The sequence below is a fragment of the Oryctolagus cuniculus genome, chromosome 15, assembly GCF_964237555.1.
Source record: "Oryctolagus cuniculus chromosome 15, mOryCun1.1, whole genome shotgun sequence".
NCBI classification, from domain to species: Eukaryota; Metazoa; Chordata; class Mammalia; order Lagomorpha; family Leporidae; genus Oryctolagus; species Oryctolagus cuniculus.
This window is the reverse complement of record NC_091446.1, coordinates 45967916-45995219: the sequence shown is the minus strand read 5'-3', so window position 1 is coordinate 45995219 and position 27304 is coordinate 45967916. Positions and strand designations below refer to the sequence as shown.

Genomic DNA, 27304 nt, shown 5'->3' with positions numbered 1-27304 from the left:
CACATAATCTAAGCTGTATCACTGCACCCTTTATTCTAAAATTTGACAAGTGGGACTGAAAACCACACATCAACACATTTTAGGACTACCCAATGTAACAAATAGAAGTGCAGAGTGCTAAGGTATATCTGATTTTTATATAAAAGTAAATCATTGCTATTACCTACTTAAACTTTTAAAAATATTCATTATTCATAGGAAATTCAAATGTGACTAATAGCCTTTTATGTTTTCTGGAAACCCTAGTATCTTTGATAATATTATAACATGTAAAAGTTAGGAGACTCTCAACTGGGAATGGCCATTCTCTATTAAAACCAAAAAAAGGTGGGAGTCTGGCAAGATGGCGGAATAGAAAGGGAGCACACTGATAGTCTGGGAAGAGACAGTTTAATAAAAGTGGAGTTACTGCAGGTTCAAGGAAAAGTTGGGGAAGAAACAGCAGAGGAAACTCTTCTGAAACTAATGATTCACAGTGGACCTACGTGGAGGGTGCGGGAGCCCATGGCTCTCGGGACACCAGCTGCAGAATCTATGCACCAGCACTGGAATGCAAGGAGCCAGAGATTGGAAGCTGACTACCTTCAATTCCGCTCAGCTGTGTGGAATTATTTCCCTTTTGAATCAAAAAAATAAAGAAAGAGAGAGAGAGATTTATCACACCTGGGTGTGTCACCTTTGGCACACCCTTAACCCTGAGGAACCAAACAGAGCTCTCTGGCCACAGCCATCTCAAGACTCTAAGGCTCCATCAAAAGCAGTCCACTTAATACAGTCATAGTATAACAAGAAAAAAAAAAAAAAACAACACCACAGCAAGGGAAGAAGAATCCAAAAAATATCTCCAAAATGCCAAGCAACAGATGCAGAAACCAAGGAAACAGGAACAAGGAAGACATTATGATGCCCCCAAATGAACAAGACACCCCAAGCCAAGATTATGAAGATGATGAGATGGAAGAAATGCAAGATACAGATTTCAAAAATTTATGATAAGAACATTTAGAAGTTCTCAAAAACAAATTCTTGAACAACAGAAATCCTTACTGGACAGGATAGAAAATTGTGGGGAGCAACTGAGACTAGACTAAGTTACTGGAATTAAGACTTATTCTATGCATCTGCTCTCCCACAATATGGTGCTGAGAGAGAAACCAAACAACCTCTACGCAGCTGCCTCTCGCCAATTTGATTGATGAGCTGCAGGAGCTGATCCTGCTCCTGATTGGAGGAGAGCAGCGTGCTCGGCGTGTGGGCAGCAGAGTTGGGATTGGTGGAAGAGGACTATAAAGGAGGAGAGAGACAACATGCACCAGGAACATCTGAGGGAACACCTGAGCAGCCCCCGAGAGAGCCGGCTAGCAGTGTGTCACGGAGGTGGAGGGGTTGGCAGCCAACCCAGGAAGGACCAGCAGCAAACCCGGGAAGGGCCGAGCAGACAAAAGAACAGCACAGGGTCCCGTGTCGTTCCTCTGCGAATGGGGGAGCGACAGAAAATCTCTCTCATGAAAATGAAATCTTAAGGAGGAATAAAAATGAAATGCAGAAACTAGTAGAACAGGAAAGTGTGATAGTGAAGAGAAATCAAAATGAAATGAAGAATTCAATAGATCAAATGACAAACACATTAAAGAGCCTTAAAAACAGAATGGGTGAAGCAGAAGAGAGAATATTGGACTTAGAAGACAGAGAACAGGAAAATATACAGTCAAACCAAAGAAAAGAAGAGGAAATTAGAAATCTAAAAAATATTGTTGGGAATCTATAGGATACTATTAAAAAAAAAAAAACAACATTCAGATTCTAGGAGTTCCTGAAGGCGTGGAGAAAGAGATAGGATTAGAAGTTCTTTTTAGTGAGATACTAGCAGAGAACTTCCCGGGTTTGGAGAAGGACAGAGACATCCTAGTACAGGAAGCTCATAGAATACCTAGTAAACATGACCAAAAGAGATCCTCACCATGACACATTGTAATCAAACTCACCACAGTGAAACATAAAAAAAAAGATTCTAAAATGTGCTCGAGAGAAATGTCAGATTACTCCCAGAGGATCTCCAATTAGACTCACAGCTGACTTCTCATCAGAAACACTACAGGCTAGGAGGGAATGGTGAGACATATCCCAGGTACTAAGAGAGAAAAACTGCCAGCCCAGAATATTATATCCTCCAAAGCTCTCATTTATAAATGAAGGTGAAATAAAGACCTTTCATAGCAAACAGAAATTGAAAGAATTTGTCGCCACTCGCCCAGCCCTGCAAAAGATGCTTAAAAATGTGTTGCACTCAGAAACACAGAAACACGGTCATCATTGTGAAAGAAGGTAAAGGAAGGAAACCTCACAGCAAAAGATCACAGGAAGTTCAAAGCATATATTAGAAAATACCTTTGAGAAAATGGCAGGGCAAAGTTACTTCTTAATCATTAGTCACATTGAATGTTAATGGCCTCAACTCTCCAGTTAAAAGATACAAATTGGCTGAATGGGTTAAAGAACAAAACCCATCTATTGGCTGCTTACAAGAAACACATCTTTCCAACAAAGATGCATGCAGACTGAAAGTGAAAGGCTGGAAAAAGATATACCATGCCAACAGAAATAAAAAAGAGTGGGCATAGCAATCTTAATATCAGACAAAATAAACTTTAACACAAAAACTGTTAAGAGAGACAAGGGGGGGGCACTATATAATGATTAAGGGATCAATTCAACAGGAAGATATAATGATTATCAATGTATATGCACCTAATTACAGGGCACCAGTTTATTTAAAAGATATGTTAAGGGACTTAAAAGGAGACTTAGACTCCAATACAATAGTACTGGGGGACTTCAATACTCCACTCAGAATGGGAGAGGCAGCGGGAGATGGGAGGGTTGCAGGTGGGAGGGAAGTTATGGGGGGGTGGGGGAGAGCCATTGTAATCCATAAACTGTACTTTGGAAATTTATATTTACTAAATAAAAGTTAAAAAATTTAAAAAAATAAAATCAAAAAAGGCAGTCTGATTCTCCTCTTTACTTCACTGGTAACTCAATTCCCTTCTTGGAACACTTCATGCTTTTAGAGAGTAAGTCAACTGAATCAAAAGAAAAGTTATTTAAAACAATGAACATTATTTAAATTTTGGTGACCCACACATCTACACTTTTAAAATAGCAGAAAATATAAAGTATTTCCACATTGTCTAACTCTATATTTTCCCTTTCCAATACTAAATCATAACATAGCAAAAATCACTCAGAAAGATACTGACCACACTTTAGCAGACTCATGAATCTTCTCCTAGGCCTACAAGTGTCCTTTATACCATTCAGTTTTAGGAAGAATTCTGCTAGTCATTTTTGCGAGAACTCCCCTCTCTCAAGATGTGACCACCCTTGATCAGATTACTCATGGACCATCAACTCCAGAAATGTCTGATCATCATTAATAGACCCTAGCCACAACTCTAATAGGAAAATTTAGCAGGAATCCTTACTCCTCTTGTGCCCTGAAGTAGGTTTTGATCTACTAACCACAATTATGTTTCTTAACTATAAATTCCCATTGCTCATGTTTTATTCAGAGTTGGGCTCAATTGCTCTCCGCCACAGCAAATCCCATTATACTGGTCTTTATACCTATTGTAGCAGTCCTAAATAATGTCTTAACAAGAATCATTGAATAATTCTTGTTAATGTCAATGTGAAAATTTTACTATCTTTGAAAATTACTAGTAATTCTAACACTTATATTTATACCTACTAATATGACAATCCTTTATTCTGCAGAATAAATTATTACAGAATATTATTATTATGACACAATATTACAGAATATAAATTATTACAGAATAAATTATTCTACAGAAATATGTTTAAAATACTAATAACAATGAAATCAGTCTTACTACCAGTTTGACTGATTGAACTTTTCCTGGGTGACTTAAAAAATCCAGTAAATATATATTTGCCAAAAGCAAATCTCTTGAGGATAGCCGAGATGTGAAAGAAAAATCAAAGTTTAAAATAGCTATTATAGCGTTTTGTTTGGTAAGTTTCAAGTACACTCATTAAATGTGTCACTGAGATTATCCATATAAAATATATAATATGGCCATTAGAAAATTATTGCTTCTATATATCAAATGTGGGTATTATTTATAATCTAATTTTACTTAAAAACTTGGAAAACATCCAGAATATACAAAGCACTTGCCTAAAAGTTATTAATTGGTAAAACACAGGGGTTAGTATTGGTGCTTTTTTAAGATTCCTTAAGAAAGTTACTGTTTAATTAAGAAGGCACTGAATTAAAAAGGAATATTAAGTTATTATAAATGCTCACATAGCTAATGAGCTTTAGAAAAATGGGACACTTTGCTAACCAAACTGAAATTTTATTCAGAAAACAAAGGTAAAATAACCCACTTAGGTCTAGAAAGGCAGTTAAAAACAATTTACAAAATATTGGATCTGAAAAACCTGTTTTAATGTCTCCAAAATTTAATGATGTAGAATTAAAGTTTAAAAATATAAGCATTTTCAATAACTAGCAAGTCAATTACTGTAATTGATTTTAGTGCCTTCTGAATAAAATAATAATCAAGAGTTCTAGCCAAAGTATCAATTTAGATATAGACACAAGAATATTAGATTGATTTAAGATTTATTAATTTGTTTGAAAGGCAGAATTACAGAGCGAGAAAGAGAAGGGGAGATAGAGGGAGAAATTTTCCATCTGCTGGCTCAATCCCCCAAATGGCCACAACACCTGGGGCTGTGCCAGGCCAAAGCCAGGAACCCAGATCTTCTTCCAAGCCTCCTAAGAGGGTGCAGGGGCCTAACCACATGGGCCATCTTTCACTGCTTTCTCAGGAACATTAGCAGATAGCTGGATAAGAAGTAGAGCAGCCAGTACTTGAATTGGCACCCATATGGGAACAGGCACTGCAGGCTACAGCTTAACCTGCTATGCCACAGTACCAGTCCAAAAACATTATATTTCTTTTAATTATGCTATTTATAGTATGCTGTGTTTTTTAAGATCTATTTATTTGAAAGACAGAGATACAGAGAGGCAGAGAGAGAGAGAGAAAACCAGACAAGAAAAATATTCCATTGACTGGTTCACTCCCAACATGGCTGCAATGGTCAGAGCTGGACTGATCCACAGCCAGAAGCCAGGAGCTTCTTCTGGGTCTCTTTGGTCAGCGGCCCAAGGACTTGGGCTATCTTCCACTACTATCCCAGCTATCCCAGGAAGGTCAGCAGAGAGCTGGATTGAAAGTGGAGCAGCCAGGACTTGAACCGGCATCCCTATGGGATGCCAGCACTGGAGGCAGTGGTTTTACCCTCTATGCCACAGCTCCAGCCTCAAAATATTTGATTTATATCAACAGTGCCTGGAAAATAATTTTTATGTCCTTATATCAATGTGTAACCTTGACTAACTCGTGTATCTTCTATTATGATTAAATGGTATGTTATGATGTATCAATAAATGAACTATAACAGGATTATTCAGATTCTCTTATTTCTCTACCGTGAATCAAAACACTCACCATGCTTTCCAAATTCCACTTCTCTACCCCAATGAATTCACAGTTTGACTACATTTTCAGCTTTCTCTATATAAGAACATTGCTTAAAGTAATAAATGTCATTTACAAGCCTGGCCTTTCCAAAACTGCATGATCATACATGATCTGTCTTCCCTCCTCATCTCACAGTGAGAACGCAGTGGAGGAATCTAGAGTTAAGGGCAGGGTGGAAACACGACAAAATGAACATTGGTTCCTGAGTGATGAGTCACTCATAAGTCCAAGTTCTGGAAACAAAATTTGTTTGTTTCCAGAGACTGAGATATGGTGGTTGTAGTAAGGATTGGCCAATGTGATCAATATATGGACAAACAATATTCCACATGTAAAATGTGTGTAACACACCTATCAACATAAATGGAAAGATGGCCACAAACATGGGCTCAACTGTTGTAGATTCATTAATATAATTGTACACTAACATGTAATACAATAGTATGATACAAAGAAATAACAACATTGTTTGAAATAATACCAAGCACTGTTTCAAACATTGTTTAACTGATCTCAGTTAATACATCAAATCTATGAGAAAATAATTATCACTATTCCTACTTGACAGGAAATCAAGGGCTCAAGGCAGTTTAGTAATTTGCCCATATTCAACAGTAGGAAGTTTTGAACCAGGTCTGTCATAACAATCAAGCTAATGGAATACCACAGCATAAAGAAGAGATCTGACAGCACATCCAGGACACCATTGGTTCACCCTTCAGTGGCCACTGCAGCTGGTGCGCAGCGGCTGTCCCACCGCACTGATCCGAAGCCAGGAGCCTGGTGCTTCTCCTGGTCTCCCATGCAGGTGCAGGGCCCAAGGACTTGGGCCATCCTGCACTGCACTCCTGGGCTATGGCAGAGAGCTGGCTTGGAAGAGGGGCAATCAGGTCAGACTCTGGTGCCCCGACCGGGACTAGAACTCAGGGTGCTGGTGCCACAGGTGAAGGATTAGCCTATTGAGCCTTGTGCCAGCCTGTCAAAGATATTCTTAAAAGAATATTGCTCATTGAATAAAAAGCTCACTTTTAATAAAGCAACCTCAGGAAGAAGGATGAATCAAGAAATGGCTTATCCACTTGTTGAGGCAAATGTGGGTTTTTATCTCCTGTGGCTTCTTCAGGAAATACCTTGATTTTTAAAGGGTGCTTTGAAACAGAATTCAACTCTGTTTGTCGTCCCTGTCAAAACAAACAAACAAATAAATAAATAAATATTAAAAAAAAAGAAAAATAATCCTGTCTTGAGAAAGCCCCTACCTGAACAAGAGGTAAAAGAAGGAGATAGGTAATTGATGATATAACATCTTTTCCCTGTGGGCATAATACACATTGAAATGTTTTGTTTTCCACTAATAATAATTTGTATTCCAATTCCACCATATAGATGAGGGAAAAAGATAATGGAATAGTGTGTTTGTAATATACTTAGGATAGTACAAAAAAAATCTTACACTCCTGGAAAAGAATCTCTTCACCACACATAGATCTTTTGGAGATTATTTATTCATGTAATCACAGGATTACACATAATATGATTCTTTTTGGTTTCTTGTTAATCAAAGATATCAAAGAAATATGCAAAAATAACTGTTAGTATGTAGTAAGGAAAACTATTCCAGATCATCAAAATAACTATTGTGATATAGATTCTGCTGAAAAGGGGTTTTGCAGTCTGCTCAAGAGATTGAGCTCAACTCCAAATACAGCATGGGAATTTGTGAACAAATGCATTGTCAGGGTCAGAGAATGGAAAATTACCAAGAGGAAACATCAATGCTAGAAAGAATTCTGGCTAAACTTCCCTACAGAATTCTCATTGAAGATAGGCCAAGGTGATCAGACATCACTTGTTTAATGACGCAGGATGAGGAACCCAATTGTATATTAAGGAACCCAGTTGTACATTAAGCTTCCCATGAAAAGTATGGAGGAAGTTCAGATATTATTGATGGTGGGGAGTTCCTGATAAACTGACTTAAAAGGATTCAGGACAGGTGCTAAGCCTAGCAACTGAGATGTGAATTAAGTAGTCTGTGTCCCACATCAGGACACCTGGGTTTTATACTCAACTCAGGCCTTGACTCCAGCTTCCTGCTAATTCTAACCCTGAGAAGCAGCAGTGATAGTTTAAGTAACTGGGTTCTTGCCACCGATGAAATAGACCAGGATTGAGTTCCTGATCCTGGCTTTGACCTGACTCAGACTCAGACTCAGCCATACTGGCATTTGAGGAGTGAACCAGGCAAAATAAATTATCTTTGTGTGTGTGCATGCACATGTGTGTGTGTGTGTCCTCCTCTAAAATAAGTTAACAGAATTGTTTGAAAAAACTAGTTTTTTTCAAGAAATTACATAGATGTCTGTGGTAGAAGGATTAGGAAACTGACTACAGTGTGATGAAGTAAAGAATCTTTATCAAGGTAAAAACTTTTTCTATTAGAACCTATATTACATACCTCTACTTTCTCAAGGGGGATTATGTAATCAATCTAAAATGGAATTTCATTCATCCTTTACAATTTATCATTCAAATTTTATAGCTTAATTTGACCTCAAATAATCTATGATTTAGCAGTTATATGAAATACTAAATGGTTTATTGAAATGTTTTAGAGCTTCTTATGTTGAATGATGTGAGTACTTTCAAAATATAGCTTTGACAAATTTATCTTAAATCATATTGAATTTTTTATCATTTGCCTTTATTGGGCATTTATAAAAATAAACTGCCTTTCTATTCTTGCCATTTATCACTGACTGTGGTATGAATGTATGCAGTCAAAAAAATGATCCTTCATAGCTAGCTATAAATGCTGAGAAAATTTGAAAGATGGGAAAGAAAATCTTCTTAAAATCAAGAATGCAATGTGTAAGGACACTGTCATAGGAATTTACTGTGTTATATATTCATTCTACACAAATTATTAGGTCATCAAAACACTTCTAAACTATGAATAGTGGTAGCCAAATTCAGCCTGGAACTGTCATATATACCATTTGGAATAAATAGTTGAGATCTTTCTTAATAATGTTATTCTCAGGAATATGAAATAAAGATCTGTGTAAAAGACACACCAACTTTGCTTTGGATCAAGTTCAATTGTAGTTACTCCTTATGATGGGGTGAAAATGAGAACAGATTTTTTTTTCCTAATTAGATCATATTCAAAGAGCAAAATAGTTCTGTTCACCTTGACTAGTAGAACTACTTAAGCTGTAACATTGCCATCATCACTCAAGTTCTCCCCTAATCCTCACTGGCATCTAGTCACAGCTCACTGTGGAGCTTCTTATTTTCAAATGTTTGAGATGTCTTAGAAATTCCCAGGACTTTCCCCAGCGTTCGGTACTTTGTGGTGAGTTCCTCAATTCATTCAGCTACTAGTGCCTTACCTTCAGACATGGTTCATTTCTTCCCATTAACACCTCAAGAGTTAATTCTGAGGGAGCTGAGGAAAGGGTCATCCTCATATCCTTGATACAAACTTCATCAACCTCATAGTGAATTGGTTTTACCTTTAAACAATTTTCCCCAGCGTTCGGTACTTTGTGGTGAGTTCCTCAATTCATTCAGCTACTAGTGCCTTACCTTCAGACATGGTTCATTTCTTCCCATTAACACCTCAAGAGTTAATTCTGAGGGAGCTGAGGAAAGGGTCATCCTCATATCCTTGATACAAACTTCATCAACCTCATAGTGAATTGGTTTTACCTTTAAACAATTTTCCCCAGCGTTCGGTACTTTGTGGTGAGTTCCTCAATTCATTCAGCTACTAGTGCCTTACCTTCAGACATGGTTCATTTCTTCCCATTAACACCTCAAGAGTTAATTCTGAGGGAGCTGAGGAAAGGGTCATCCTCATATCCTTGATACAAACTTCATCAACCTCATAGTGAATTGGTTTTACCTTTAAACAATTTTCATGCCTGTATCTTGCCCTAATCGACAGCAGATATGTGTGTATTATCTGGAACAAGATCTAGGCTGTGTCCATAGATAAATGTGGAAAAGAACTGATACCTCTAACTGTTTTCTTCTGAAGAAATTTGAAGGGTCATTTAATCATTCTCTAATGGAAGTCCTCTTTGAATTATAACGCATGCATGGATCAACAACTAAATCCTCAAGAAATGTATATGTCATAAATATTGAAAAGAGCTATTTCAAAATTAAAAATGTCTTTGGGTGGTGGTGCTATAAGCAAACAAAATTTTCCTCCTATATTTTACATTTACCCTTAAATATTATTACTTTTAAACTAAAAGATATATATTTATATGTACTTTTCATGGGAAGCTTAATGTACTCTTCAGTGTATACATTATTTACTTATCTAGGTCATAAGAAATGCTCAAAAATCAATGGCATGTGTGTTGAGTGACCTGCTCATTCCCCTAACACCCCAGGGAGACAGAAAGGTCTGTTAAAAAGAAAAGAAAGACTTATTATTTGAATATCAGAGTTACAAAAAGAGGGAGAGACAGAGAGAGAGAAGGAGAGAGAGAGAGAGAAAGAGAGAGAGAGAGAGAGAGAGAGAGAGAGAGAGTGCTTCTATCCACTGGTTTACTCTCCAAATGGCTGCAATGGCTAGGACTGAGCTAGGCCCAAAGCCAGGTTCCAGGAGCAGCTTCCGTCCCTGTTGAGAAAGATGCTGAGAAACAAGTTCCATGCGATTGGTAGGACCCTGCAGGGGCCCAGTGAGAAGCACATCATGGGAGCAGGGGCCCAAGCACTTGGGCCATCTTCCTATACTTTCCCAGGCACCTTAGGAGGGAGTTAGATGAGAAGTGGAGCAGCCAAGACGTGAACCAGCACCCATACAGATGCCAGTGTCACAGGTGGCAGCCTTACCTGCTACACCACACCAGCATCATGAAAGTCTTGCTTTTAATGAAAGCAGTAAATAGATTTCTCACATGGTTTTAATACAGTAACATTCTTCCTTGTTTACTAATACTATTTATTTAAATCTATTTCTTCAAATTAAGCAAACAGAATGAAAATTAGAATTTTTGAATCTCCATGTCTTTGGCATGAAAATAACGCTGTGCTCACATCCACAAAATTCCCAGAGTGGTAAAAGATATCATTCAGCTGTAAATCCTCCTGCTGTCATAAACACTCAGCTTTCAAGTCTCAGTTTTTATGAAACAGGAGGAGTTTATTACCTTAGACATCATTCTCATTCATGGAATTATTGCCTACAGCACTGACCTGCTTGAAAATGAAAGTTGTGGCTCTTCATAACCACAGGTGGATACTATTCTCCACAACAAGAGATTCCTCACATGAAAGGAGGATGAAAGCTTTACGCCAACACATTAGCTTGGTTTTATGAATAGCCTCAGAGAAAATGTTTTCTATTGAAATACCAAATATGAGATGCAATAAGAAAACACATTTGGATACATGAAGGTAGATATATAAATATTTTGATGAAATCCATATGAAAATATATATTTTTAAGTTTTCCAGAAACATGTCTACTCAAATGTATTCTATTTTATTTCAAGACTTCCTAGTTGTTTAGAAACTATCATATCTCTGACTTATCAAAGGATTTCAATACATATGCAAGCAAGCATTTCATGACACTGAATTTGCAACATTTCTGGAAGGAAGGAAGTTTACCTTTGCTTTGTTTTTAATTTCCAAGCATTTGCAACTTTGTATTCTACACTTTTTTTCTTTTTTCAGAGATTTTTTTTACATTAGATGCAAAGATTTTTGTCTTTATATTATTTCTATTCTTGGAAAACATGAAACTGTTTAACAATGATTATTCAGAATTTCCACATCAACACTTAATTGGGTCTATTTGATCTAACAAGGATGGGAAACATCTGCTCAGGGGGCCATAAAAGGCTCATGAAATCATTTGGTCTGACCCTACCAAAACAACCACGGGTAGAACTAGAAATTCAATAAGACTATAAGAGGTTAATATTTAAGTTGATAATTTTCTAAGATCTGAAAATGTTGTTTTAGATATCTAAATGTCTTTTGGCAGAAAGATTTCCCAATCCTGAATCACAAGCTGAAAAAAAATTAATGTTTTATACTAGTTTTATGTTTCTGTCAATTTTTCTTAAATTTTAAAGTTATCATTTGTGCACTCACTCATTCCTTTACTCAAAAACTTTATTAAACATTAAATTATATCTGTTTTTCATTGAGGATCTAAGGAAAAACTGGTAATACAAACAATAAAATTCCTGGCCTATACAGCATTTATTATAGTGGAAAAAAAAAAAAAACAAGGAAAATAAATACATAGATAAATAAGGAAAAGAGAGAGAGAGAAAGAGAGAGAAAGAAAAAAAGAAACTATGTAAAATTACTGCAAAACACTGTGGAGAAACACTAGATGAGTAGGAGGCAAGGAAAATAAAAAACTGAGAGTTGCTATTTAAAATCATATGGTAGATGGGCAGGAGTTAAGTGCCAACAGGGACATCCACATCACACAGCTTCCTGATAATGCACACCCTGCGAAGCAGCAGTGATGGTTCGAATACTTGCTTCATCCCCCCATTTGTAGGAGAACCAAACTGAGCTCCCGGCTCCTGGCTTTGCTTGGTCTAGCCTCAGCTGTTATGGACATTTGGGGGAAAGAACCAGAACTTGGGATAGTTCTCTCACTCTCTAGATTCTCTATCTTAATAAAATATATAAATCAAAATTTATCAAATGAGATTATTAGGAATGACACAAAAATTCTAGTTATTTTTTAAAGATTTATTTACTTATTTGAAAGTCAGAGTTCACAGAGAGAGGAGAGGCAGAGAGAGAGAAAGAGGTCTTCCATCCACTGGTTCACTCCCCATTTTGGCTGCAACTGCTGGAGCTGAGCTAATCCAAAGCCAGGAACTTCCTCTATGTTTTCCCATACAGGTGTAAGGGCCTAAGGAATTGGGCCATCTTCTACTGCTTTCCCAGGCCAAAGCAGAGAACTGCATTGGAAGTGGTACAGCCGGGACTCGAACCAGCACCCATATGGGATGCCACAGCACTCCGGGCGGCAGCTTTACAAACTACGCCACAGTGCCGGCCCCAAAATCCTAATATTTCTGTAGATTCTTGAAGAGCATGAGAAAATTAAGATTCCAAGCCAAAAGAAAACAATGGCAAAGATTCAAAGAAAAGCTTATATTTGCAGTGTTAAAGAAACAGCAAAAGCCGGCACCGTGGCTCACTTGTCTAGTCCTCTGCCTGTGGCGCGGGCACCCCAGGTTCTAGTCCCTGTTAGGGCCCCAGGTACTAGTCCCCGTTGCTCCTCTTCCAGGCCAGCTCTCTGCTGTGGCCCGGGAATGCAGTGGAGGATGGCCCAAGTCCTTGGGCCCTGCACCCCATGGGAGACCAGGAGGAAGCACCTGGCTCCTGGCTTCAGATCAGCACAGCGCACCCAGTGCACCTGCCATAGTTGCCAGTTTGGGGGTGAACCAACAGAAAAAGGAAGACCTTTCTCTCTGTCTCTCTCTCTCACTGTCAAACTCTGCCTGTCCAAAAAAAAAAAAAAAGAAAGAAAAAGAAACAACAAAAACTCCAAATTATCATGATCAAAGAAGCCCACAGTCACAGGCGATGACATTGCAACTGGGAATACAGAAGGTCTAGGAAGGGCACAAGGGCTGCAATTCCATATCCTAGCGCTTAATAATCACATCAAGAGTTTTTCTTTAAAGATAATCCTCTTATCACCAACCAATTACATAAGAATCTCTAGTGTAGTGAATGATCATTTTGGCTTTTCTTTCCCTTCCTTACTTTATTTGTTTGATTTTATCAGCTTCCAAATATTCAAGTCATTTCTAATACCAGCCAAAGGTTAGAATCACCAATTAGGCAAAAAGGGGCACAATAGAGGGTAAAGCCACTGCCTGCAGTGCTGGCATCCCATATGGATGCTGGTTCGAGTCCCAGCTGCTCCACTTCTGATCCAGCTCTCTGCTGTGGCCTGGGAAAGCAGTAGAAGATGACCCGAGTCCTTGGGTCCCTGCACCCACATGGGAGACCCAGAAGCTCCTGGCTTTAGACTGGCATAGCACTGGCCATTGAGGCCATCTGGAGAGTGAACCAGCAGGATAAAAGACCTCTGTCTCTCTCTCTCTCTTTGCCTCTCTTTTTCTCTCTCTCTCTGCTTCTCTATAACTCTGGTTTTCAAATAAATAAGTAAATAAATCTTTTTAAAAATGATAGAATTCCAGAAATTCTCACTCTCTTATGTTATGAGAACTTGGTCTCCAACACACTGTAATAGGAGAAGGCAGTTCTATTTTCTGAAAATAAACAATAGATTCAGGAGAATAAGACATCTATGAGAGCAAGCACACATAATCAAAATAGGAGGAATGAATGAAAATATGAGTTCTAAATAATGAAATGTATCCAGGCATTTAATGCTGTTGAAAACTCACAACCTCCCCCAGAATTAGATGAGAAGATTCTAGTCTAAGGAAACTGCCCTTGAAAGGATAAAAGACAAATAAATTTTAGTGTAGAGAATAAAGAGTGTCCCTCAGTCATATAGACTAACAAGATCACACAAAATAAAACCTACCAGTTGAGCAAAAATATATGTAGATTCTAATTAATGTATTTAGATATTCACTTTTAAATATAATACTTCGGTTTGTAGGAAATAGAAATAACAAATTGATTTTGGTTCAAAATGTTTTGAAATCCATGCATATGATTAGTTTCAAAAGTTTCATGAAAAAAAGCACATTATGAAAAGATAACTAGATTTCAAAAAATTCTGAATCAAAATTAACTTCTTTTAATTCCATTTTTCCATAATTCTTTTGAACTACTATTATATAAACATAAAACCATGGGCCATTAAATTATTGATAATGGAAAGAACAACATAAGCATTGGAGGCCAAAATAAAAAGTATTAAAGAGAATCAAAGCTATTATAATGATAAAACTCATAGATTCAATACTATTAACCTGCAAGTCATGGTCCTACAGATAGAGAGTATTACAACACAGAACGTGGGGGAACAGGAAATAGTAAAATACGTATGTCATTTTTATTATTTTATGCCATACATATAACTGAAATAATATTATAATAACATAACTAAAGTATAATTTTTAAGATATGTCAAAAAATCTGATTAATAAATAAGCACTAGGTCACCAAAGAAGATACAGAAATGGCTAATATGCACATGAGAAAACACTTAGCATCACTGTCAATAGATAAATACAAATCAAAACCACAAAGAGACACCAGTTTATGCACACCATGATGCTATTATTAAAAAAAAAAAAAAAGTTGGCACTGATGTGGAGAAACGGGAAACCTTGTATATGGCTGGTAGGAATATGCAATGGTACAGCCACTATGGAAAATGGTACAGCATTCCTCAATAACTCAGATACAGACTGACTATATGACCTATCATTTCTACTTTCAGGCATACACCTAAAATAACTGAACACAGAAGTTCAAACAGGTATTCTTAGAACCGTGCTCACAGTAACCACTGTAACATTATTCATAACAGACATAGGGTAGGAACAACTTGATGTCTATTAATGGACAAGAAAAATGTGGCTTATACAAAGAACAGATTGTTATTCATTTGTAAAAAAGGAATGGAACTCTGACACATGCTACCTCATGAATGAGCCTTAAAGACAACATGCTGAAAGAAATATGCCAGTCACCAAGGGACAAATACCCTATCATCTCACTTACATGAGATACCTAGAGTGGTCATGTGGTTCCCAGGGTTGCAGGGAAGGGGAAATGGTAGTAATTGCTTAAAAAATATGGAGTTTCAATTTGGGAAGACAAAGTTCAGGGAATAACCTATAAAACAGGAGAAAATACTTGTAAAGCTACACATGCAATAAGGGTTTAATAACCAGAAAATATACTTTAACTCAAACAATTCAGTAGCAAAATAACAATCCATTTATAAATAGGCAAATTTAAACAGGTATCATTCAAAACAAGATATGCAAATAGATCAAAGGAAGATGTAGAAATGCTGAACATCACTCATCTATTATGGCTTGAACATGACGCAGCTCCCTAAATTCATGAAGATGTTTAAAGCTCAGTCTTTTGTTAGTTATTAATGGATTAGTGAGTGGTTGATGAATTTGGATGAAGACTCGATCCAATGAGGGTGCCTAAATGTGGGGCCTTTAGGAGGTGAGTGGATTGCATTAGGTCCCTAGGCTGGAGCTCATGATTTAATCATGGTGGTGTTATAAGGAAAGGCAACATACAAGGCAGATGATGAATGGTCCCTGGTTCTGTTCTTCTTGGCAAACCATGGGATCATTGCTCCCAACATTCCCCACTTACCAGCCTACATTCTTCACCACTGCCAGCCTCCACCAAATGTCAGACTTAAGAGACCAACCAATCCTAGACCATCAACTTTCAAACGGTAAGCTGAAGTAAACTTTCTTCTTGTGGGGAGCAACTCAGACTATACTGTTACTGGAATTAAGACTTATTCTATGCATCTGCTCTCCCACAATATGGCACTGGGAGAGGAGGAAACAGCTTCTACGCAGCTGCCTCTTGCCAAGTTGAGTGATGACCTCCAGGAGCTGATCCTGCTCCTGATTGGAGGAGAGCAGCATACTCGGCGTGTGGGTAGCAGAGTTGGGATTGGTGCAAGAGGACTATAAAGGAGGAGAGAGACAACATGCACCAGGAACATCTAAGGGGAACATCTATCTGAAGGAACACCTGTGCAGCCCCCGAGAGAGCCGGCCGGCGGTGTGCTGCTCCCCCACGGAAGTGGGGAAAGTGGCTAGGGGGAATCACCCTTCCACGGAGGTGGAAGGGTCGGTAGCCAACCCGGAAAGAACCAGCAGCAAACCCGGGGAGGGCCGAGCAGACAAAAGAACAGCGCAGGGTCCTGTGTCGTTCCTCCATGAAGAGGGGGAGCAACATAATGGTGCCGTGACTCGGATATGAAGCCTAGGCAGGGTTTAGTTTCGTTCCTCCACGAAGAGGGGGAGCGACATAATGGTGCTGTGACTCGGATAGGAAGCTTAGGAGGGAAGAAACGGGAAGAAGTGGGAAAATACCGCAGAGAGAGACTAGCAAAGAGCCTAGGAAAAGCCGGACAGAAAATGTGCCAGAAGAAGCTATCAAAAGCCTAGGCATAGACTCGGATATGGACTGTGGGAAAGAAGTTAGGATTGAAAGCGAAAGTGAAAGCTTTCATAGACTCGGATGCGGACTATGGCAGGGAAGCTAGGAGATTGAAAGCGAAAGTGAAACCTGGAGGAGGCTTGGACTCGGATGCGGACTATGGGGAGAGGCCAGGAGAAATGAGGGAGGAATATTGTTGGAAGAAAACTTAGGGAAACATACCGGGTAGAGAAAAATGTTAGGGAGGATGAAGCCGCGAGTGCAGGCCGAGGCGGAGACATAAGCCAGCTTGGAATTCTTCAAGTCAGCCCGGGGAGCAAAAGGCGAAAATCTGGAACCAGAGGCAGAGACGTGGGCCACCAGGTTGGAATTCGCCAGGTTAGTCCGGGGAACTTGGACTGAATACCGGTGGTGGCGGAAACGTAAGCTACGCTGTGTGACTCGCGGAAGCCGCCGCGTGCAGAGAGAGCACGGGGCGTGAATAGATAGGGAACATGGGACTGGCGCAGAGGCCGTGGTGCGGGCGCGAAGGGGCGTGGAGACCGCGGAGCCTGCGCGCAGAGCCGGGAACCCGCCGCGGGGCGGGCGCCGGGAAGCCGCGCAGATGAGAGAAGCGCGGGCTGAAGCGGCACAGAGCGGAGAAGCCGCCGAGGGGCGAGATGCGGAGAAGCAGCCTCAGGGCGGGCGCCGGGATGCCACAGGGATAAGAGAAACAGAAGTTTAGAAGTAAAATGAGAGAAATAAGAATGCGGGTAGATAGAAGTAAAATAGGAGAAATAGGAATGCCCGGAGATAGAGAAACAGAAAAATAAGGCCTCCCCTCAACATGGCAATGAGAGAGCTTGGATTCGGTCTGCCTGATTAGGACGATAAGCACCTGTGGGCGGCTAGCAGCTTATGCGCCGCAGGTCACCGAAGACAGGCACGAATTAACATCAATAAGTCTCCCCACAATACGGCAATGAGAAGGCTTGGATTCGGTTTGCCTGATAGGGCTTGTAAGCAACTGCAGGCAGTTCTAGCAGAGTAGAGCATGCGCTGCAGGGCACCGAACACAGGCACGCATCAGCGCCTAAAAACCTCCTCGCAACATGGCGAAGAGAGGACCCGGATTCGGTTTGCCTTATTGGTAGGGCTTGTAAGCACCTGTGGACAACTCCAGCAAGCAGAGCAGAGTGTGTGCTGCGGGGCACCGAAGACAGGCGCGTATCAACGCCAAAAATACAAAGAAAGGGGGATCTGTGGGGAGCAACTCGGACTAGACTAAGTTACTGGAATTAAGACTTATTCTATGCATCTGCTCTCCCACAATATGGCGCTGGGAGAGGAGCAAACAGCTTCTACGCAGCTGCCTCTTGCCAAGTTGAGTGATGACCTCCAGGAGCTGATCCTGCTCCTGATTGGAGGAGAGCAGCATACTCGGCGTGTGGGTAGCAGAGTTGGGATTGGTGCAAGAGGACTATAAAGGAGGAGAGAGACAACATGCACCAGGAACATCTAAGGGGAACATCTATCTGAAGGAACACCTGTGCAGCCCCCGAGAGAGCCAGCCGGCGGTGTGCCGCTCCCCCACGGAAGTGAGGAAAGTGGCTAGGGGGAACCGCCCTTCCACGGAGGTGGAAGGGTCGGTAGCCAACCCGGAAAGAACCAGCAGCAAACCCGGGGAGGGCCGAGCAGACAAAAGAACAGCGCAGGGTCCTGTGTCATTCCTCCACGAAGAGGGGGAGCGACACTTCTCGCCCAAGTTTCTACTCTCAGATATTCTAGTTAAAGTAACAAACAGTTGACCAACACCTCACTTCAGTTAGATTGGCTATTTTCAAAAACAACAAAACATAAGTCTCAATGCAAGGTATATATCTAAGTAAAATGAAATCAGTCTGCCAGAGAGATATCTATACTCCAAGGTTTATTGCAGCACTATTCACAATAACCAAAAAATGGAAACAAGCTAACTGCATAAGCTGACAGATAGATAAGGAAAAATGTGGTATATATATATACAATGGAATACCATCCATTCATAAAAAAATGGGTGAAATCTTATCATCTGCCATAACATGGATGAAAGTGGAGGGCGTTACATCAAACGAAATAATCCAGGAACAGGAACACAAATACTGCATATTTCATAGGTGAAATAAAAATTGGTGATCTCACAGAAGTTGACAGAATGGTGGTTTCTAAAGGATAAGGAAAATGGAGGAATAAAAGGTTAATTAATAAGTACTAAACTGTACTTAGATCAGAGTAAGGATTTCTAGTGTTCCACAGTAAGATGACTAGAGATGATGATAACATACTGCTAAAATAAAAAAAAAAAATGTTTTTGAATGTTTTCACCACAAAGTAAATGTTTGAGGAGATATCCCAGTCCTGTGTCCACAAATGCAATAAGGCTAGATCATGGCTGGTAATGTGAGCTCAAGGTCCCACAGACCAGTGAGAAGAGTGCAATATGACAGTAAGACAAAGCTTACCCTGCTATGGTATGTTTTCTGCTGAAGTGGAGTGCTACCTTGAGGCCACTGCAACCAGCCACAGGTCTATTAGCTGGGATAAGATTCCACCTGTGAGAGGCCAGAGCCGCGCCATGACAGGCTTCTCACAAAAGAAGAATCTAATACTGGTTTCTGTCTGTGTATGTGTTTTCTTTAAAGATTTCTTAAGTATGTAAAAAAAAAGAAAATTACAGGTAACAAATGCTCAGTTACAGCTTTTGAAACTGGAAAGCATACGCATTACAGGATATTCTATAACTATTATAATTAATCCCCTAACTGTAAGATAAAATCTGAATGTCTAACACAAAAACATCAAGCACAGGTATGTTATTAATAAATACTTGATTGGCTGAAGCCTTGACATAGAATCCTGAAAATTCTAAAGGCCAGGGACAAGAAACTGTTAAGACATAGATCCTTGATGAAACAACAAAAAAATATGCTGTTGACTTAAAGGACAATGCCACCATCTAGTTAATTCTGACTCTATTGTATTGCTTACCTTATTTTATATTTTGATTTAAAGGGTTCTCTTCTGTTTGTATTAATATCTTGAGAGATAAGTACATGAGTTATTTTTGGCATTCTAAATATAAGAAGCTCATTCTCAGCCTGTTAAGTAAAATATTTTAAGTGAGAAAGTGAATGACTCACTCAAAGTCATACAAAGTGGCAAATCTGAAACTTAAAAGTTAAGTTTCTAAATTAAAGCCAGAAGCTTTCCCTAAAAGTCTGCCTAGAAAATAAGATGCTTAGATAAATAACTTCTGTTTGCTTTTCAAAAGTAAGTATTCCAGTAAGGCATTCTCCTAACTGCCTTAAATTGCCTCTAAAAAACAAAATATACATAATCTGTGAGGTTTTCATCAAAATGCTTCTTTAAACATTGCATGATATATCAAAAACATCTTTTTTTTCAGCATATGATTATCACTTGTGACAATAATAAATGTTCATCCAATTTTTCCTGAAAAAGGTATGGACTTTGTAGTTAGTACATTCTTTCAGGCTTATCAATTAAAAATGTGTAGAGATAAAAGATAATCCTACTAACTGGCTATAGCATCCTGCCTACATTGGAACAATTGTCTTCTTATCCTGTCTTACCTTTATTGAGTCAACGTTTGCTGAGAGAATTGATATTGTTACCCAGCTCCAGATGCTGAAGGGATATCATGACAGAATCCATATTAGTAGTCTATTCCTAAGAACCCAAATTGCACTGCTGTACACAGGTGGCAATTAATGGATCCCATAATCAAGGTACTACTTTAAAAATAGCAGTTGTTCTTGCAAACTTTATTCTCTTTGGAAACATTTTATAAAATTTGATTCTTAATTAGTAACATTTCCATTTCATATAGGACTTTTTGTACCTTAACTGGTACAGAAAGACATATAATATCCATTTCAATTATTATCAAAATGACTTATATTATATTTTACTAATATAATAAAGCTATTTAAGCTGTTGAACACATTGTGTTTTTAAGTAGCGTTTTTAAAAAATATTCGTTTTTTAAAAAGCAGTCCAAAATCATTTAGCAATGACAAATGAAAAGTGATATTTTACCCTTTTTTCTTTCTTTTTTTTTTTTTTTTTTTTTTTTTTGACAGGCAGAGTTAGATAGTGAAAGAGAGAGACAGAGAGAAAGGTCTTCTTTTTTCCATTGGTTCACCCCCCACAAATGGCTGCTAAAGCCAGCGCTGTGCCGATCTGAAGCCAGGAGCCAGGTGCTCCCTCCTGGTCTCCCATGTGGGTGCAGGGCCCAAGCACTTGGGCCATCCTCCACTGCCCTCCCGGGCCACAGCAGAGAGCTGGACTGGAAGAGGAGCAACGGGGGCTAGTACCTGGTGCCTTAACAGGGACGAGAACCGGGGGTACCCGCGCCACAGGCGGAGGACTAGCCAAGTGAGCCAGGGTACCGGCTAATATTTTACTCCTCAAATGTATTTTGCTCTCCCATAAATCTAAATTAGATGCATGGTTTTATGGAGGTGATCAAAATATATATTTCACTAGCAGCAGACTGCTTTATGCTTTCTTGAAATTACTCATTACATCTAGTATATCTAAATGTAATACCTTTACTAAAGTAAAATATATATTACATCATGTGTTATATATAAAATAAAACTACTAAAACATTATTTTGTATAATATTACATGGATATTAAATGTTCAACATTACAGCAGGTTCCACCCAAGAAAGCAAGCAAAACTTAAAATGTGTTGTGTTAACATCTTTCCTTGAAGATCTCAACTGTCCTATAAAAAAACTAAAGGGATACAAAGAAACTTAGTAATTACACAGAATAGTAAATTAGATGAGGTGTTTGGGCTGGTGTAAATGACAGACACATAAATCAAGCAAGGCAATGTAGAAAGTTACACCAATTCATGCAATTAAAATTTGCGTGGGCTCAAGATGAGCCTTGCTATTATTTTCTCACTACATCCTGTTTTTTTCCTTCTTTCTCCAGCCCATCCCTGTATCTTGCTCCTGTTTGTCCTTTTTTCTCTGGTCCTCCCACAATTTGAACTATCTTGGGCATCTTTTCCCACAAATTCTTTACTTAGACTTCGCCTTTCTTAAGCTGAAAGGTAGCATGTTAGTGGGGGGAATTATTGTTTTCTGCAGCTACAGCAACTTAATGCAGTTTCAGCTCCAGGGGCCAAAGTCCTTTATGTCTTTGTGTTCTGCCATCACCTGGACATGAATTCTTTCCTCAAGTTTCACTTATGGCCCAAGATGGCTGTTAGAGCTCCAGTTGCTACAAATGTTCTGAGAAGGAGGAAGATGGGGAAATGAAATAGACACTCTCAAGGTGAGTTTTCTTGATAGTTTTCATTGTATTTGATAGGGAATTGCTTTGATAGAAAAGAAATACAAAACGGTTTGAAGTATATGCATAGTTTTTTTGTTTCAAAATATATATTTTCCATGATTTTCAATCAAACCTCTGTGGTTGTCAAAATTCCAAATTAATGATTTCCTTCAAGAATTAATATCATTGCCAAAACCAGATTAACATATGGATAACTGTAATAAGATAATGGCAGCCACATTAGAGTGGTTGTCAGGACATTAAACAGATGCTACTTTGTCAAAAAGCTCCTTGCAGCCCATATATATTACAGGCATCTTCACATAAAGTATAAATAATTCTGCTATAAAATCTGAGAATGATAAGAACCAAGAAAAATTATCCAAGTCACAAATTTCTCAAAAAATAAATAAATAAAGGCATTCTTAAAATACAATAAGCTGTGCCCATAATTTCTGTTGTGGTCCTTAGTTCTATCTGGAAGCATTTTTTTTTTTGTATGTCTCACATCTTTCTTTTTTTTTAACTTTTATTTAATGAATATAAATTTCCAAAGTACAGCTTATGGAGTACAATGGCTTCCCCCCCCATAACTTCCCTCCCACCCGCAACCCTCCCCTTTCCCACTCCCTCTCCCCTTTCATTCACATCAAGATTCATTTTCGATTCTCTTTATATACAGAAGATCAGTTTAGCATACATTAAGTAAAGAATTCAACAGTTTGCTCCCACACAGAAACATAAAGTGAAAAATACTGTTTGAGTACTAGTTATAGCATTAAATCTCAATGTACAGCATACTAAGGACAGAGATCCTACATGAGGAGTAAGTGCACAGTGACTCCTGTTGTTGAATTCACAAATCGACACTCCTGTTTATGGCATCAGGAATCACCCTAGGCTCTTGTCATGAGCTGCCAAGGCTATGGAAGCCCCCTGAGTTCACTGACTCTGATTATATTTAGACAAGGCCATGGTCAAAGTGGAAGTTCTCTCCTCCCTTCAGAGAAAGGTACCTCCTTCTTTGATGACCCATTCTTTCCACTGGGATCTCACTCACGGAGATCTTTCATTTAGGTTTTTTTTTCCCACAGAGTGTCTTGGCTTTCCATGCCTGAAATACTCTCATGGGCATTTCAGCCGGATCTGCATGCCCTAAGTGCTGATTCTGAGGCCAGAGTGCTGTTTAGGACATCTGCCATTCTATGGGTCTGCTGTGTATCTCACTTCCCATGTTGGATCATTCTCTCCCTTTTTGATTCTATCAGCTAGTATTTGCAGACACTATTCTTGTTTATGTGCTCCCTTTGGTTCTTAGTCCTATCATTATGATCAATTGTGAACAGAAATTGATCACTGGGACTAGTGAGATGGCATTGGTACATGCCACCTTGATGGGATTGAATTCGAATCCCCTGGTATGTTTCTAACTCTATCTGGAAGCATTTTGATTACATTCCTTTTGGCAATAGGGCAGAACTGAATTTTCTTTGTGACTTGTTTTTTTTTTGTTTGTTTGTTTGTTTGTTTTTTTTTAGATTTTATTTATTTGAGAGGTAGAATTACAGATAGTGAAAGGAAGAGACAGAGAAACGTCTTCCATCTGCTGGTTCATGCTTCAAATGCCCACAACTGTCAGGGCTGTGCTGATCCAAAGCCAGGAGCCAGGAGCTTCTTCCAGGTCTCTCACAAGGGTGCAGGGACTCAAGCTCTTGGGCCAACTTCTACTGCTTTCCCAGGCCATAGCCATAGCAGAGAGCTGGGTCAGAAGAGGAGCAGCCAGGACTGGAACCAGCGCCCATATGGGATGCAACATCACAGACAGAGGATTAACCTACCACACCACAGGGCCAAAAACAGCCATTTTCAAATGAGCTCATAAATTGTTTTTTTTTAAATAAAGGTTTGCTTTATTTTAAAACAATAACTAATTGAAGCACTAGCCAAAATTCAATACTGATACAAATGTAAGTTTCTTGGGAGGTCAAAATATGTCAGGCGAATTTTCCTAACTTTTTGAAGGCAGAAATTTTAAACATAAAACAATTAGAAACAATGCAAGAATATGTAAAATAAGCCAGTTTAAATTTAGCTGAATAAACAAACCATGTAAATTACCTCAGTTTTTGTTAATATTTAAGGAGAACAACATAAATTTTTAAATAACTTAAAGGTGAATGTCTATTCGTGTTTCTTACTCCTCCCAGGAAGTATAACTGTTTTTTTTTTCCCCTAAACTAGATTTAAATAATACAAATACTTACTCATGGTAGGAGATTCTGGCACTAACTATAGCTGAGTTTATCAGAAACAGAAAATCATGTGAGCTTATTAAGCATTTAAAAGTAATTACTTACAGCAAGTCCTTAGAAGCCCTAGATTAGAAAGGCAGGTCTCCACTTTCTAATAACACCTAAGGATTATACTGCATAATATAATTCATTGGAGCAGCATTCTATAAATGACAAATAATTTATAGAAATTTGCCTATTCAATAATGTTTCATTAAAAATTTTAATATTTGGCCAAAATATTAACTTTATAAACTCCATTATGCTGACATCTCCAGAAGTATTAAATTAGCAACATGTCACCTTTATGATGCCATTCATGAAACAGAAAAGAAAGTGGTACGTTTCTAGTTTTTAGTTAAAAAGGGATTTAATTCAGCAATGTGATTTGTCCCTGTTTGGAAAATTACATTTTCATCCTCAGCACTGCATGGCAATGAGGCAAAAGCAGCTTTCCTTCAGTGGAAGGCATTGTGGAATTTGAGCATTGAACATCATCTGGTTCTTACTCAAACCCAGCTCCAAAAAATGTGAGAATCTAAGATATAAGTTCTGTTCAAGGCAAGAAGATTCCAATCTCAAATATTTCACTCCAACAACTTATGTTATAGCAGCTGTTACATCACTGAATCGGAAATGATCACAGAAAACAATGATGGTAACAGTACCCTCCCTGGCTGTCATCAGTACTAATTTTTACATAAACTGTCTTACATCCAAATATATGCATATAAAACATTTGAATAGATAAATTAGTGTTAATTTAAAATGCACAGTACAATTCACAAATGTCCTTCTAAATGTTCTGAAATTGTACAAGTGTTTTAAGACTGAAAACCTGAACATCCTGGCTACACATAAGCAACAGGTCAGAACTTGCAACACTACAGAGTTCCAGAACTGAGCATGTATTAAAGCAAAAACCAAACATCTAGTACTTTTCGTTATTGCTTCGTCCTCTAATTAGGTTAAAAAAGGAGACCACTGAATACTAAAGTCGGGATTTACTAAATAATGTTGATTTCTACTAGCCAAACACAGCCCTCAAAAACCAACAGCTGAACCCAGGATAGTCTTTCTCAGCATACTGTCTATTAGGAGTTTGAGACATTTTCAATTAAAGCCTTCATTTTTCCTGTAGACTTCAACATATGTGGTCCAAACAACACCGCGTCTGAAGTGGACTCTGATTCACACTTTGGAACTCCTTTTTCAACTTCACCTGGGCTATCATTTCGATACCGATAGGCAAATTTCTTTTTCAGAGCCTCTGCTATTAGGGCACCAGGGTCAGTAGCATCCACTGGCTTGGGCTTTACATCTTGCTCTGGCCTCTTCACTGCCCGGAGTTTCACACTGTTCATATCTTTAAGGATCTCCAGCATATTTGGCATGTCAGGTTTCTTTGGATTGTTTTTAACCAAAGTCTTTCCAGCATTGGCTTTTTTCTCCTTTCACTCTTTAATCAGATCAATGGCAGACAGACTTTGGTGGAGCCCTGGTGGAGGGGGAGGTGGGGGTGGAGGCGGAGGGGGTGGGAGAGGGGGTGCTGCTGTGGTAACAGACGCGGTAGTATCTAAATCACAGACCTGCAATGAGGTGTTGCTGCTCTTGCAGGGTGACAGTTTTGGCAATCTGAGCTCTGAGAACAGCAAGTTCATTTTCAAGTGCACAGATCTTCTGCAGTGCTTCTTCATTTGCCAGTGTGGTAGTCTTCAGCTGCGACTCTTCTTGAGACAAGTTTGGTGAGGAAATCTGCCTGCCAGGGGGCTTCTCAAAGAAAGGAAGGTCATCCTGGAGGGGTGGCCTTGACCTGACCTCTGTCCTTAGTCTTGTTGAACATTCTCCTTCTTCTTTGGCTACCCATCCAACATCAGCCAAAGATGCCACTGTACCCTCTCCTGGGTTGGGGCTCCATTCTGGTGCATTGCTGGTGAGCTGAAACTGAACTCTTGGGCACTGAATCAGAGATAAATTAGTACCAATCTTCCTTACGATACTTCGAGATGAACCATAAGGCTTTCCAGACCAAAGTACCGATTGCATGCTTACTCCAACTTGTTGAAAAAACATCCTAATCAGGCGGTTAATCCAGCCAAGCATTTAGATGGCAAAGTCTCGCCAAATTTGCATTTCAAGTGTTTCAGGCATACGTAGCAGCACATGGTCCATAAAGCACACTCGGCCACGCAGCACCAAGCACCTTCTCCAGCTCATCATAAAATGTTTTTTAAAGTAACTTGATATTTTCTTTATTTGAAAGACAGAGAGACAATGAGAGTCAAAGAGAGAATTAAACAGAGAGCTCTCTATCTACTAGTTCACATCTGGCCTGCAATAGCCAGAGCTGGGCCAGGTAAAAGCCAGGAGCTAGGAAATATATCTGAATTTCCCACATGGCTGGCATGGACCCAAGTACTTGAACCATCACCTGATAACTTCTGAGGTACATGTTAGTACAAAGGTGTAATTGAAACTTAGCTAGAACTCTAACTTAGGCAACTCCAAAGTGAGACATAGGCAACCCAGGAGGTTTCTTAACAGCTGCACCAAATGTGCATTCTGGAATTCCTTTTGTAAAATGTAAAGATAAAAATACAACATCTATTCCAACAATAATCTACAAAGAAAACTCAAGTTAATACACACACATATGTGTGTATATATATATATATAATTCATAATAATTATATATATGTCTGTGGAATTCATTATAGTTACAGAGTGCAACATCAAGAAGAAAATAATTCAGCTTTCTTCTCTGTATATCAGTGAGAGTTAAGAAATTGGAACAGAGAGGAGTTTGGCCTTGTTAACAATACAGGCCGTTATGGTAAGACTCTTGAAAAGAAGGGGAAACCCTTCAGGATGTCATCAATCGCCAGAGGCAGCAAAGGAACCATTATGTATGCTCAGTTTAAAAGACAAATCACTTTTTTATTTTTTTTGTATTAAAATTGTT

At 38.9% G+C, this 27304-nt stretch overlaps 1 pseudogene; it reads right to left on the bottom strand.

Annotated features, from left to right (window-relative positions):
• Nucleotides 1-23943: 23943 nt before the first annotated feature.
• LOC103351387 (mitochondrial fission regulator 1 pseudogene) lies at nucleotides 23944-26555 on the bottom strand (annotated as a pseudogene).
• Nucleotides 26556-27304: the final 749 nt, after the last annotated feature.